Raw genomic sequence first — 15,103 nt, forward strand, 5'->3', positions numbered from 1 at the left:
TGTGATCTCGGCCAATTTCATTCTTTTATGGTCAACAAAAACGGTTTATTCTATATGGAGACGGATGAATAATATTGGGTATTACTCTGTGTCTCTAGATCCCTTTGTGCAGGAATTGGGCTTTATGTTGCAGCTCCTCAGTTGCTGTACAAACACCGCAATTTATGCTGTGACCCAGACTAAGTTCAGGGAGCAGCTGAAGAATGTGCTGAAATATCCCTTTTCTCAATTAGTCAAATTACCTAATTAATCAATCCATCCAGGATCTTCTCATTCCAATTCGATATTTCAGCAATGAAGCAGCCTAATGCGATGGTAACCGAGCGAGCGTAGTCCTGGTTCATCCACCCATATCACACAAGTTATAGGGGCACACTTCAAAATTTCACTCAACTCGGGGTGTAGCAAGAAAAGTCACCATTTCACTTACTGTAACTATACCTTCACTTTGCAAATAATAAAAATGTTCATTAAAAATGCCAAATAGCAGAGCCAACTATATTTTATTTGTCTTTTTGTTGAAGAAGGTGAACTATAGAGCTCCAAGACCTGATCGTCAAGGAAGGGAAGGTGATTGAGGCCGAGCTCAGGAGTTAGGATTAAGTCACTCTGTATTTCCCTTCACCTCTGGTGTCACCCAATCTGACTCGGCTTCAGCAGAATTAATCTCTGTCCCTTGTTCCTTCTTCCTCCATATCTCCCTCTCACTCTCGCACTGCCCTGCTGTCCCTCTCCTCCACCAACTTTTTTCACTCTTTTTCACTGTCCCTTGCTGCCCAATTCTCCTTCAGTCTCTCTCCCTCTTGCATACTGCCGACACCTCAATATCTTTCTCTTCCAGTCTCTTCACATTCCGCATACCTTGCTTCTCTCACTTCGCTCAACTTCTGTTGCTTGGGGAATAGAGTGCAGATGGGTTCACATCTGTTTTTGGAGAACAGAATGGGAATGGGTTCACAGGATGTTGCTACGAGAACAGAATGGAGAGAGGTTCACAGGCCATTGCAAAAGAACAGCTGGAGGAAGGGTTCACAGGACATTGCTAGGGGAAGTTATTGGACATGTGGTCAGATGTCTTTGTAGGGGAACAATATGGGGATAGATTCTAAACGACATTGCGAGGAGAACAGAATAGGGATGGGCTCACAGACCGTTGCTATGGGCACAGAGTGGGGTGATTTCACAGTTGTTGCTGGGGGAAGAGAGGAAGGATTGGTAAACAAGCTGATGCTAGGGAAAAAGAGTAAGGATGGAGTCACAGGTCGTTGTGAGGGTAACAGAATGGGGATGTGTTCATAGGTTGTGGCTACGGGAACAAGATCAGGATTGGTTCACAGGCCGTTGCTAAGAAAAGATCTTGAGCACGAGTTCACAGGTATTTGTCGGATAACAGAGTGGGGATAGGTTCCAAAGGCCATTGCTCGGGTTACACAGTGGGGATGGGTTCACAGATATTGCTGGGGAAAGAGAGGCAGGATGGGTACACAAGCTGTTGGAATGGGAACAGAATGGGGATGCATTCACAGGCAGGTGCTTGAAGGAAATATAGGGAGAGGTTCACAGGCTGTGGAGATGGGTGTAAAGACCGTTGCAAGGGAAGCAAAGTAGGAATGACATCACAGATAGTTGCTCGGGTAACAGAGTGGGAATGTGTTCACAGGCCATTGCGAAGAGAGCAGATTGGGAATGGGTTCATAGGCCATCACTAGGGGAACAGAGTTAGGATGTGTCCAGAGGTTGTTGCTAGAGGAACAGAGTGGGGATGGTTTCAGAGATTCCTGCTAGGAGATTAGAGTGGGGGTGAGTTCAGAGGTCATTGCTAGCAGAACAGAATGGGGATGGCTTCACAGGCAGCTTGAGGGGGAACAGAATGGGGAATGGCTCACAGTTCGAGGCCACGGGGAAAGTGTTGGGATCTGTTTACAGACCGATCCTAGGGGAACAGTTCAGAGATGGATTCAGAGGTTGTTGCTGGGAGAACAGATGGCAAATGGGATCACAGGCCGTTGCTAGGGAAACAGAATCAGAATGTGTTCAGAGGCTGTTCAATGTGGGCATGAGTTCAGAGGCCGAAGGAAGGAGATCAGAGTGGGGATGAGTTCAGAGGTCATTGCTAGCAGAACAGATGGGGATGGCTTCGCAGGCAGCTGCTGGAGGAACGGAATGGGGAGTGGTTCACAGCTCGTGGCCTCGGGGAAAATGTTGGGATCTGTTCACAGGCCGATCCTAGGGGAATACTATTGAGATGAGTTCAGAGGCCGTTGCTAGAAGGATAGAATGGGGAGGAGTTCACAGGTCGTTGCTAGGAGAACAGATTGGAAATGGATTCACAGGCTTTTCCTAGGGGTATACAGTGGGCGTGAGCTCACATGCCTTTGCATGGGACCAGAATGGGAATGGGTTCAGAGCCCACTGCTAGCGGAATGGAGTCGGGACTATTTATTAGGCTTTTTCTAGGAGAACAGAGTGGGAATGTATTTACAGACTGCTCCAAGGGGGACAGAGTGGGGCTGGGTTCACAGGCTGTTGCTTGGAGAGCAGAGTGGGGATGGGATCACCCAACGTTGCTCGGGGAACAGAGTGGGGATGGGTTCAAAAGGCTGTGGCCAATGGGGATGAATTCAGAAGCATTTGCTAGGCGAACAGATCGGGGAATTGTTCACAGGCTGTTGCTAGGAGAACATCATAGGGATGGATTCAAGGCCATTGCTAGGGAAACAGAATGGGGAACGGTCCGCAGGCCGTTGCTAGGGGACCAGAGTTGGGATGATTTCACAGGGCAGTGTTAGGAGAACTGAGTGTTATTGATTTACAACGCGTTGGCAGGAGAATAGTGTCAGGATGAGTTCATAGGGCCTTGCAACGTGGAGCAGTTTGAGGATGCATTTACAGATCATTGCTAGGAGAATGATGTGGGAATGTGTCTACTGACCATTGCTAGGAGAACAGATTGGGGATTTGTTCAGAGTCTGCTGCTCGTAGAACAGAATGGGAATAACTTCACAGACAGTTGCTGGGTGAGCAGATTGGGGAGGTGTTCACAGGTCTTTGCTGGGGGAACAGAGTGGGGATGGGTTCACAGGCCATTGTCAAGGGAACAGAGTGGGGATAGGTTTACATGATGTTGCCAGCGAAACAGATTGGAGATGTGTTCAAAGGCTGATTCTAGGGGAACAGAGTCGAGATGGGTTCACAAGCAATTGCTTGGACAAAAGATTGAGGATGGCTTCACAGGTAGTTGCTGGGGGACCAGAATGGGGATGATTTCACAGGCCGTTGCTGGGAGAACAGATTGGCGATGGGTTCACAGGCTGTTGCTAGCACAATGGAGTAGGGATTAGTTCACATGCCATTGACAGGAAAACAGAGTGGGAATATGTTCACAGGCCTTTCCTAGGAAAATGGACTGCGGATGGTTCACAGACCATTGTTTGGAGAACAGAGTGGGGAAGGGGTCACCGGACATTTATAGGGGAACATAATGTGGATGGGTTCAAAAGGCTGTTACCAGTGGGGATGGGTTCAGAAGCATTCGCCAGGCGAAAAGATTGGACAATGGCTCACAGGCCGTTGTTGGGGATGTGTTCAAGGTCATTGAATGGGGAGGGGTTCACAGGCCGTTGCTAAGGGAACAGATTTGGGATGATTTCACAAAGCATTGCCAGGAGAAATGCATGCTATGGGTTAACAGCGCATTGAAAGGAGAACTGTGTGAGGATGGGTTCAAAGGCCATTGCAAAGGGAGCAGGGAGGGTTTGGATTCACAGATCATTGCTGGGAGAATGGTTTGGGAATGTGTTCATGGGCCATTGCTCAGAGAACAGATTAGTGATGGGTTCAGAAGCCGTTGCTAGGAGAATAGAATGGAGATAGCTTCATAGCCCATTCCCAGGGAGACAAAATGGGGAGGGTTTCACAGGCCATTGCTAGGGGAACAGAGTGTGGATGTGTTCACAGCCCTTTCCTAATGGAAGAGAATGGCGATGTCTTCAGAGGCTATTGTTAGGAGAAGAGAATCTGGATGATTCACAGTCCGTTCTAGGAGAACAGATTAGGGATGGCTTCACAGCCAGTTGCTGGGGGAACAGTATGGAGTGGAGTTCACACGTTGTTGCTAGGAGAACAGTGTGGAGATGGGTTCACAGGCTGTTCGTACGGGAACAGACTGGAGATGAGTTCAGAGGCCGTTACTAGGAGAACAGAATCGGGATGGGTTCACTAACTTTGCTGGGGGAGCAGAAAATAGTGAAGTTCACAGATCATTGCTAGAAGAAGAGATTGGCAATGAGCTCGCAGGCTTTTCGTGGCCGAAAACAGTGGACGTGAGTTCACAGGCTGTTGCAAGGATACCAGAATGGGAATGGGTTCATAGCCTGTTGCTGGCAGAACGGAGTAGGGATTAGTTCACAGGGCATTTCTCGGAGAACACTGTGGGAATGTGTTCACAGGCCATTCTTAGAGAAACAGAGTGGGGATGTGTTCACAGGCCTTTGCTTGGAGAACAGAGTGGGGATGGGAGTCAATGAACGTTGCTAGGCTAACACATTGGGGATCGGTTCAAAAGGCTGTTGCCAGTGGGGTTGGGTCCAGAAGCATTTGCGAGGCGTACAGATTTGGGAATAGTTCACAGGCCGTAGCTAGGAGAACATCGTATGGGATGGGGTCAAAGCCATTGCCAAGTAAGAAGATTGGGGAGAGGTCCACAGGCTGTTGGTAGGGAAACAGAATTGGGAAGACTTCACAGGACGTTCCAAGGAGAAATAAGTGTTATGTGTTCACAGTGCGTTGCTAGTACAACAGTGTCAGGATGGGCTCAAAGGCCATTGTAAATGGAGCAGACTGGGGATAGGTTCACAGGCCGCTCCTAGGGGAACTGATTGGGGATTGGTTCACAGGCTGTTGTTTGAAGAACAGAGTGGGGATGGGTTCAAAAGACTGGTACCAGTGGGGGTGGGTTCAGAAGCATTTCCTAAGCGAACAGACTGGGGAATAGTTCACATACCATTGCTAGGAGAACATCGTAGAGATGAGTTCAAGGCCATGGCTGGAGAAACAGAATGGGAATGTGTTCACAGGCCGTTGCGAGGAGAACAGATCTGGGATATGTTCACAGGCTGTGGCTAAGGGAACAGAGTGGGGACGTGTTTGGAAGTATTTCCTCGGCGAACAAAAGAGGATAGGGTAATAGACCGTTGCTAAGAGCATAGCGTGGAGATGGGTTCAGAAATGAAGAAGGGTCCAGAACCGAAACGTCAGGTTTCCTGCTCCTCTGATGCTGCTTGGCCTGCTGTGTTCATCCAGCTCTACACATTGTTATCTCAGATTGGGGAACAGTTCACAGGCCATTGCAAGGAAAACGTCGTATGGGATGGGTTCAACATCATTGCAGGTGAAGCACAATAGGGAGGGGTTGACAGGCCGTTGCTAGGGGAACAGAATCGGGATGGGCAGAATGGGGGTGGTTTCGCAGATCATTGCGTGGACAATGGTGTGGGAATGTGTTCACAGGCCGTTGCTAGGAGAATAGGTTTGGGATTGCTTCACAGGCAGTTGGCCTGGGATGAGAAATGGGTGAAGTTCACATGTCATTGCTGGAGAACAGATTGGTGATGAGTTCACAAAGTTTTCCTTGCAAAAAGCAGTGGGCTTGAGTTCACAGGCTGTTACAAGGGGACCAGAATGGTATGGGCTCATAGCCTATTGCTAGCAGAATGTACCAGGGATTAATACACAGGCAAAATCTTGGAGAACACTGTGGGAAGAGGAACAGAGTGGGGAAGGGTTCAGAGGCCATTGCTTGGAGAACACAGTGGGGCCGGGGTCATTGGACATTACTATGGAACACATTAGGGATGGGTAAAAATAGTTGTTGCCAGTAGGTATGCGTTCAGAAACATTTGTTAGGTGAACAGATTGGGGAATAGTTCACAGACCGTTGCTAGCAGAGCATCTTAAGGATGGGTTCAAAGCCATTGCTAGGGAAACAGAATGGGGAGGGGTTCACAGGCCGTTGTGATGACTTCACAGGGTGTTAAGAGGAGAACTGAGTGTTCTGTAATCACAGTGCATTGATCGGAGAACAGTGTTGGTATGGGGTCAAAGGGGAATAGAGTGGGGATGTGTTCACAGCCCGTTCCGGGTGCAACACAGTCGTGATGTGTTCAGAGACCATTGCTAGGAGAACAGACTAGGATGTGTTCGCAGGCTGTTGCCAGGTGAACAGAATGGGGATGTGTTCACAGAGCTGCTTAATACAACACAGGCAGATCATGAAGCCAATCCTTACTTGGAAAGCAGGGCCAGGGAATGTAAGGCACAAGGAAAGGTTTGAGTAGGGATTGGTTTGCACACATCTGGGTAAAGAGACACCAGGATTGCATCTTCCTGATTCTCCCAGATACTGTTTCCAGGAATATGCACAGTGCCAGTTATCCTTGATCCCAATGTTTCAACGGATAATGTCTCTGACAGACAGATCGGGGGACAGTCGGTTTAACCACTTCCTGGCTCGGGTGCATTTTGCTCACATTCTCCTATCACATCACAAACTGAGCTGACCGCAGCTGGTCATAGAGTCCTCCAGCACAGAAAAATACCCTTCAGGCCATCAGGTCTGCGCCTGTTGAACTCACGCACCTGACTACTCCAGTCTTATTTTCCAACACTTGGCTTACAGCCTCACTAGTCACATGTACGTCACGTGTACATCTAAACTCGTATGAGGGGTTTTGCTTGTTCCACTCTGACAGGCAGTGTGTTCGCATATTCCCACTATAGGTGATCTGGGTCAAACGTTTAGTCCCCACCTCCTGTGATTCTGCTCGCAAACAAGAAGACAGGGAACAAATTCCTTTCTTACTTGTTTTCAGTTCTCAATTATCGTCAGCAGGATTTGAAGGAGGGCAGGGACACCCCAATAGGTTTCAAGCTCAACACCTTAATGACTCGGTCGCAACTACAGAAGTACAGCAGTCGTTCGCCTTTCCAGATCTGAGGCAGGGTGAATCATTACTAGGTTTGTGTGAATCCAATCACTTCTCAGATTTCGAAAGGGTTAACTTCGGTACATGGTGGGTCTGGTTGTTTCATGCCAATAGCTGGGAAAAACATTCATTTAAAAACAAAGGCATAAATTTGTGGCACAACCGTTGTGACACAAGCTCACACCTGATAACCGATTGCTGTGTGGGACTAAGAGAAGTGATCATAGCCCAATGAGAAATTATTACTGGCAAAGGATGTCAAAAGATCGCGCACTTTCGATCTCCTCCCTGCTGTCTCTGTGTGTCTCCAATCGTCTTCATTCACTCTCCACCCGTTTGTCTGTCCCTTTGTCTCCGTCATCCTGCCCTTGTCCACTTCATTGTCTCAGCCTCTCCTCGTCTTTTATCATTCTCGTTGATGCGTTCTGCTCTGAACCGGGGAGATTGATTCCAGTCTGTATGTCACAGGGCAGATCCAGTAATTATTCTCGATCCTCCATTAAACACAACGAGAAAGAAACAGTTTGGTTGTGGGATAGAGTTGGGGGTAGATTCCGATACAGATACGCTCAGGCATTTTACACCAATATTCTTACGAGTAACAAAATGACAAAACAAGTAACTGACTGTATTCTACACTTGGATCATTAGAAACCTAATGTTCTTGCTTACAAACAAACCTGATTAACTTTCCTCAGCTCCATAACAGGGTAGCACAATGGATAATATGTCTGTTTAGAGATCAGGAGATTGTAGTTTGCTCTCTGGCTCCAATGTAGTTCACAACTTCTTTATGCTTCCAAATTAATATTTCTCATCGGCCTGAAGCTGCGATGAAGTTTGAATTTTTGTTGCACACGAACGTGAATCCTTTCACTGTCTTACATTTGTAAATGCCAAGAACATCAGATTCAATGTCACAGCGGCATCAAAGGAGGGGATGCTGAAATCGTCCCATAAACTGCTCATGGGCACCTTTCCATTTCCCAAACCCATCGAAACCAATCATGCAGTTGTTGGGAATGGGAAGGAAACAAAACGGAAAACATAGTCTCAGCTTTGTGAATCTTTAGAAACTCTTTGGAAAGTGGAATCAGAGGAGAATAATGGGTGAGCCGTCCGACTGAGCAGAGACGGCCAAGGCATCTTCCCTGTCTTTAAGAGTCTGGGACATTGACTCATGTTCTCGGGATCATTAACTGATCCGAGACATTGAAAGGATTCCTGTTAAAGCTGCTCTGCTTCTGCTGTTGTCACTATCAGGAACAATAAATCCTGACTCCCTGGCCAGGAATGGAAGCCAGGCCGTGTGGATGAAAGCGGCAAATCCTAACCAGGAGCAGGAAGGCATCAGTTACGTTTGTACGAGCATTTCTTCTGATTTAGTTTTGTCAAACTCCCGCTTTTTCACATGGTTCCATTTGACATTAGAATAGTAAATACGATCATCCATCCACTTGGAAAAGGAACGAAAACACAACTCTGGTGGAATTTGAACCTACCAGATAAAAGCAGAAATTGTGTCTCCAAAAGCCGATTCACTTCCTAATTATTAGGGGATGACTTTCCTTTCCAACTGAAAAAAGCTCAGTTCCAATGATAATGCTTCACGGGGAAACGTATGCCAAACATTTCAAAACCATGAATTGTTTTCATAGTCGATGCTATTCAGCTGCACGCGTTCATGAAATTTATTTACAAATAAATTTCCTTTATCTGTTTTTAAAAATCCTGATCAGTTGTGTCGCAATTTATAACGGGCTTCACTTTGAATAATATGCCGCACTTGTCAAAGCCATGAGCATTCTCACACTCAATCTTAATCAACTGTTCACGAAATTGCTTTGCACCTAAAGTCATTCAAATTTGAATTGATTTCCCTGCCTAGCCCTGCCCCGCCCTACCCTGCCACCCATTATCCGCCCCCCATTCCCTTCAGACCCGGACACTGACTGTCTCCCCTTGTTAAATTCGCTCCTTGTATGTTTGCTCACATGTCTTTGAAAACACTCAGGATTCAGCTTCTACCTTTATTTCTGGAAAACCGTTGCCGACTTAAACAACTCTCTGAGTGAAAAAAAAAACTCTGCTCCAATGTTTTCTTTATAATTCACTGATACCTTTGAATCTCTGACCTCTCTGACCTTGATTCACTCGAAAGAGGGAATGTTCCTCCTATATAGACACTCTGAACCTCGCATTGTCAGGAAAATCACCGTTAGTTTACTTCCCAATTTTCCCGGGTTCAGGTGCAGCTTTTCCAACATCTCGTGAATATAATCCTGCATCCTGTCCACCATCCTGACAAAATCGCCTATGTCCTTTCTAATCTCAACAGTTTTGGTGAAGAGTAAGGACAAGGATTACATACAAAGCTCCAACTGAGGCTGAACTACAGACATTACAGTTTTACAATGATCTCTTCCCTTAATTAATGTGATTTCTCCACTTATAAACTCAACGAACCCAAATTATTGTCTAACCACATCATGGGCATCGTCTCTATAGGGACCAAAAGCTCTTGGCTCACTTCCTTTGTTTCTTTCATGGAATGTGGGAAAGGCTGGTAACGCCAACATCCCTAAATCCCTGTGACCCGACAGACTCTCAGCTATTTCGAAAGGTAACTGATATTCAACCACCTCCCTGTGGGGCAGTAGTCATTTCCAGTGCAGGCTGGGTAAGGGCAGTTTGTATCCTTCACCATAGGTCAAAGAGAAACTGAAATCTACAGTGAACATTCTTGACGCAACCTCGAAAGTAAGTATTTCCTTCTCTGGGCTAGGAAATCATTACTGCTCTGACATGCAGTTGTGTGGTCATTAAAACCAAGACAATTGCCACAAGAATTTCACATTCAGCTTTTGCAATTTGATTCCTGTGAAGATTGACCCAACAGTTCATAGTCATTTGTCTACGGAAAGGAACATTTCCTGAATCGTTTACAATGACTTCCAAATTTGTCTGAATACAATCATTCGCCATTCTCTCTTTATCATCCCGTTCTGTATGTTACGTAATTTGTCAGTTTATCTTACTTTTCCAACTATTTCAAACAATCTCACTCATTGTTACCAAACCGATAAAATGCAGCGGGTTAGTTAATAGGAAAACACTAGATAGCCAGGTGCAGTGGCCCAGTGGCAAGGCGTTGGTTTTGTAAATCAAAGACTATGCGTTCGATCCCCAGTCGTGCTTACCAACCCATACTTGTTACCTTTGGTGCCAAAGTGGCTCTCATTGCCTTTTGGACCCTGGCCCTTCCTTGGAGTGAAGGCGCAACTCGGTAAAAGTGACTTCAGTGTGACTGAGTTCCCTGTTTACTTTAAAAGATGGAAAGTTGGATCCAAGACTAGCATTTCAAACCTTAAAAGGGCAATGGTATCGGTACGAAGTTAGGGCTAAAGGGAAATGGAAAATTCAGTTAAGAGTTGGCTCAGTGTAGGTGCGATGGCAGAGATTTAACGAGATATTTGAGTACGCAGAAAAAAGCTCCATTGTCTGTCAGTTTTCCATCGCTTTTGAAGATGAGCACACTTTTTTGCAGCCTGAGTCTAAATTCACAAATCCACTGTGTTGCACCATCCAGAAGGTAAGAGTCAGGCAAATAGACACTCAGAAGGAGCAAACACCTTCAGCACACGTACAATGACAGATAGAGTGCTCAGGAGACACGCAGCGCATTGAGATGGAGTGTAAATATTTATGTGAAAGGATTCCTTATATAACTTCTATTACATAAAGACTCCCTCCTCACGTTGGAAAAAAATGATTTTTTTGCTGTGTAACTCTGATGAACAGCTAAATATTTGCCTCACTACAGCACAACGCTTAGAGGCAGCGTCATACCATCTTCTTGTGGTTAGTTGACTCACCGAGCTGGGTCGTTGTTCTGCAACCGTTTCAATATGCCAAAAAGAAGAAAAGTACCTCTTCCAAGTGTTCAAAGACAATGGATAACTGAAAAATTGGGTCAGAAGATGCTTATCACATGAACGACACCAGGAAGATACTACACGCCCCGACACACTCATCACGCTACCATACATCAGGAACACATCTGAACTGACCACAAGAATCCTGCGACCACTGGGCATCAAAGTAGCACACAACACTACATCAACTCTATGCCAACTGCTCACCCAGACCAAAGACCCACTACCCACTATGGACAGGACCAATTTCATATAAAAGATTACCTACAATGACTGCGACAAACACTACATTGGACAAACTGGAAGGAAATTAACCACAAGAGTACGCGAACATCAACTGGCAACAAAGAGACACGACCAATACTCAGTCATCTTCATCCACATGGATAAGGAGAACAGTCAATTTGATTGGGACAACACCCAGATCCCGGGACAGGCAAAGCAGAGACAAGCACAGGAATTCCTGGAAGCCTGGTACTCGACTAAGAAAGCCATCAATAAACACACAGAGCTAGTCCCCATATACACGCCATTGCGAAGGAAAACCAGAAGTGAGGTAATCCAGCTCAATGGACACCAGAGTTTAAATAACAGGCGGGAAAACACAACAGCGCTTCTTCGGAGGCTGCACTGATGATGTTACCCAGTAGGGTAATGAAACGTCTGGAGAACAATGAACCAGCTCAGTGAGCCAACCAACCACAATATCCACAACCCGATCTACAAATCAATTCTAAATTCTTAAGGGAATTTGCTGTTTCTGCACTCAAATCTGGATCAGTTTACGCTGTATCTTCTTTACATTCCTGCTTCCAGTAAACACTTCAATAAGGAACAAATCTATCAAATCGTTTTCATTTCAACACAGACACAAGGTACAGCTTACAGAAGGCACGTGTTGGCACTTTCACTGACACTCTAACTCCCCGGGAGCTGCAGTCCTTATCGGCGCTGATTCAGACAGCACCATCCTTCCTGTGACATGTTCCATCAAAAATTGAAGGATAGATAGTAATAACCGACACTTGTGAACGGACAATTTTAAAATCCGAAATGAGCCACAAACTGAAAGTCGTAGATCATAGAATCCCTACAATGCAGATGGAGATCATTCGGCTCATTGATTCTGCACCGAACCTCCAAAGAGCTTCCCACTCCTCCACCCTATCCCCATAAACCCGCATTTACAATGGCTAACCAATCACAGCCTGCATATGAAGGGGCGAACACGCATTGTCAATCCATCCAACCTGCACAACTTTGGACTGTGCAAGGAAACCCACACACAGGGAGAACGTAGAAACGCCACACAAGGCTGGAGTCAAAACTGGGTCCCTGCCACTGAGAGGCAACACTGAGCCAGCCCAAGATACTGGGATTGTCCCCAGCGGGGAATTGAACTCTGCTCTTCTACGGGATAGGTAGGGATACTAACCAGTGTATTACCACATACGTGCAGATGCTGGAAGGCCATTCAATCTATTGCATCTACACTGTACAAAAACAACTACATAACTATCCTAATCCTATTTTCCATCACTTGGCCCATAGCGTGGTATGCCTCGGCATCACAAATCACGACTGAATATTTCTTGAAGTTTGGAAGGCTTCTGCCTCAAAGTCCCTTACAGACAATGAGTTCCAGATTCCAAGCACCCGCTAGCTGAAAAAAAAAGTTTTTCCGCGTATCTATTCAAACCTGTCTGCCTCTTACCTTAAATCTACGCCCCCCTAGTGATCGATCCCTTCATCAAAGAGAAATGGCTCTTTCAGTCTCCCCTGTCCATATCCCTCATTATTTTCTACATCTCAATCACGTTCTCTCTCAATCACTCCTGCTCTGAGAAAACAACCCCAGTCTGCCAATCTCTCTTCATAACTGACACTCTTCAGCCCAGACAATATCCTTGTAAATCTCTTTTGCACCGTTTCCAGTGCTATCACATCTCTCCTATAGTAGGAATTGCAGAAATGCACACAATACTGTCGCTGTAGCCGAATGAACAAATGAAATAAATGATGCAGACAGCCACAGAAACTGGTCTTTTCCAATAAAGACTCTTTTGCTCAAAATTTACCCTGTGTCCTTTTTGTGAGTGTGATGCTCCAACAATCACTGGTCCATGTCAGTACAAGCTATTGATCTCACAACGGCGGCATCTAAACGGATCGACTGATTTGACGGTCCCCATGGTGAGACTGGGGCATGTTCACCCAGCAACAGTGACTGCAGCAGCACAGACTGAATGATGTCAATATGGAAGCTAGTTTTAGATTGTGCAATGCCTCAGCGAAGTGGGAGTCGGGAGGTAAAGGAGGGTTAGTGATTGTGGGAGGGAGAAAAATCTGCGAGAAGAGGTGGGTGTGAATTCTGACACATCAAACGCAGACATGTGAGAGAGCGGGTGTTTGAGGGAATAAATTCATCACCTCAGAGAATATTTCCATGCAAATCAATTAATTCCTTATCGAAGCTCGATTCACAAGGAGCAAACTGGGGAGAATACCCACTGCCGTGACTCGGATTGGAACCGAGATTACTACGGCCACAACGCAGAGTGTTAACCTTCATACGATCACGATGCCACACAGCAAGACGCGCTTGAAAAGTGTGATAAGTATGATGGCTGAGGATATGTTACGAACAACACCGAGTATACAACAGGAATACTTGGAGAACAGTGGAATGACATGTGAGACCTCAGAGTGGGCTGCAGTCTTTAACTTCGGTGCTCCCTGACTCAATCATTGAGTATGTTGAAGACTGAGATTGATAGATTTCTACAAAATATCAAAGACTCAGGGGACAGTGCAGGCTGTTGTTGAAATGTATTTTTCAATAGCAATGCAGTTTAACATTGGTTACTTCACACAGTTCCCTCACACAAGGAAGTAACCACTGCTGCAGACGACCATATAATCCCAGTTCCCAGGCCAGGAACCAGAGAAACTCAATGGCCCAGCCACGAATAGACAACCGGAAATGGGGATGGCAATGAGCGCGCAGAACTACTCTGTGGCTCCAGTGATGGAATCGGTGAGCGCGCTGTCCTTCTATGACGTTATAGAGGCGCATGAAATGCCGAGGCTGTGAGCGCTTCTGTTCAAAGGAATTAAAGAGTCTAATGATGACCGTGAATACCATTTTCCTATTCATGTACCCATGCAAATACCTTTTGAATACAATAATTGTAGCTCAGGAAGTTCATTGCACAAGTGTACCATGCTCTGTGAAAAACAAATTGCCACTCATGCCTTTTTAAATCTCTCCCCTTTCACCTTTAAATGTGCCCTGCAGACTTGAAATACCCCATCCTCAGAAAAAGACAATTACCATTAACTCTATCGATACTCTCATTATTTTATAAACTTCTTATAAAGTTGCCTCTTAATTCCTATGCTTCAGTGAAAAACGTCACAACCTATCCAGCCTTTCTTTATAACTCCAACCTTCCATACCTGGCAAAATCCTGCTAAATCTCTTCTGAACCCTCTCCAGCTCAGTAAATATCCTGCCTATAACTGTGTGACCAGAACTTGACATAGTATTCCAATGTCCTGCACAACCTCAACATGACTTCCCAACTCCTTTACTCAAAGGACTAAGCAATGAAGGGAAGCATGCCAAACACCTTTTTAGTCATCCTGTATATATGTGGTGCAAACGTCAAAGAACTTTGTACCTGCACCCTTAAGTTCCTCTGTTCTGCAATACTACTGAAAGCCCTACCATTAATTGTATAAGCCCTATCCTTGTTTGTTGTACCAACATGCAATGCCTCTCATTTATCCAGATTGAACTTCATCTATTATTTTTCAGTCCATTGACCCATTTGATTAAGATCCCTTTGCAATCTTAGAGAACTTTCTTTACTGTGTATTATGCCACCAATTTTGGGGTCCTTTGTTAACTTACGAACCATGCCTTCTAAGAGTTCCATTGTTTTCTGATGTAGATTGATGATTTAGACTCAGTGATAGCAGCCATGATTTAGAAGTTTGCAGATGATGCAACAATTGGTCACATGGATAACCAGGAGGAAAAAAGCTGTGGGCTGCAGCGAGGTATTAAACAATTGGGAAGCAAAATGGTGATAATAAGGTGTAGATCTGGATGAACACAGCAGGCCAAGCAGCATCAGAAGAGCAGGAAGGCTGACGTTTCGGGCCTAGACCCTTCTTCAG

The sequence above is a fragment of the Rhincodon typus genome, chromosome 8 (genome assembly GCF_021869965.1).
Source record: "Rhincodon typus isolate 14 chromosome 8, sRhiTyp1.1, whole genome shotgun sequence".
Lineage (NCBI taxonomy): Eukaryota > Metazoa > Chordata > Chondrichthyes > Orectolobiformes > Rhincodontidae > Rhincodon > Rhincodon typus.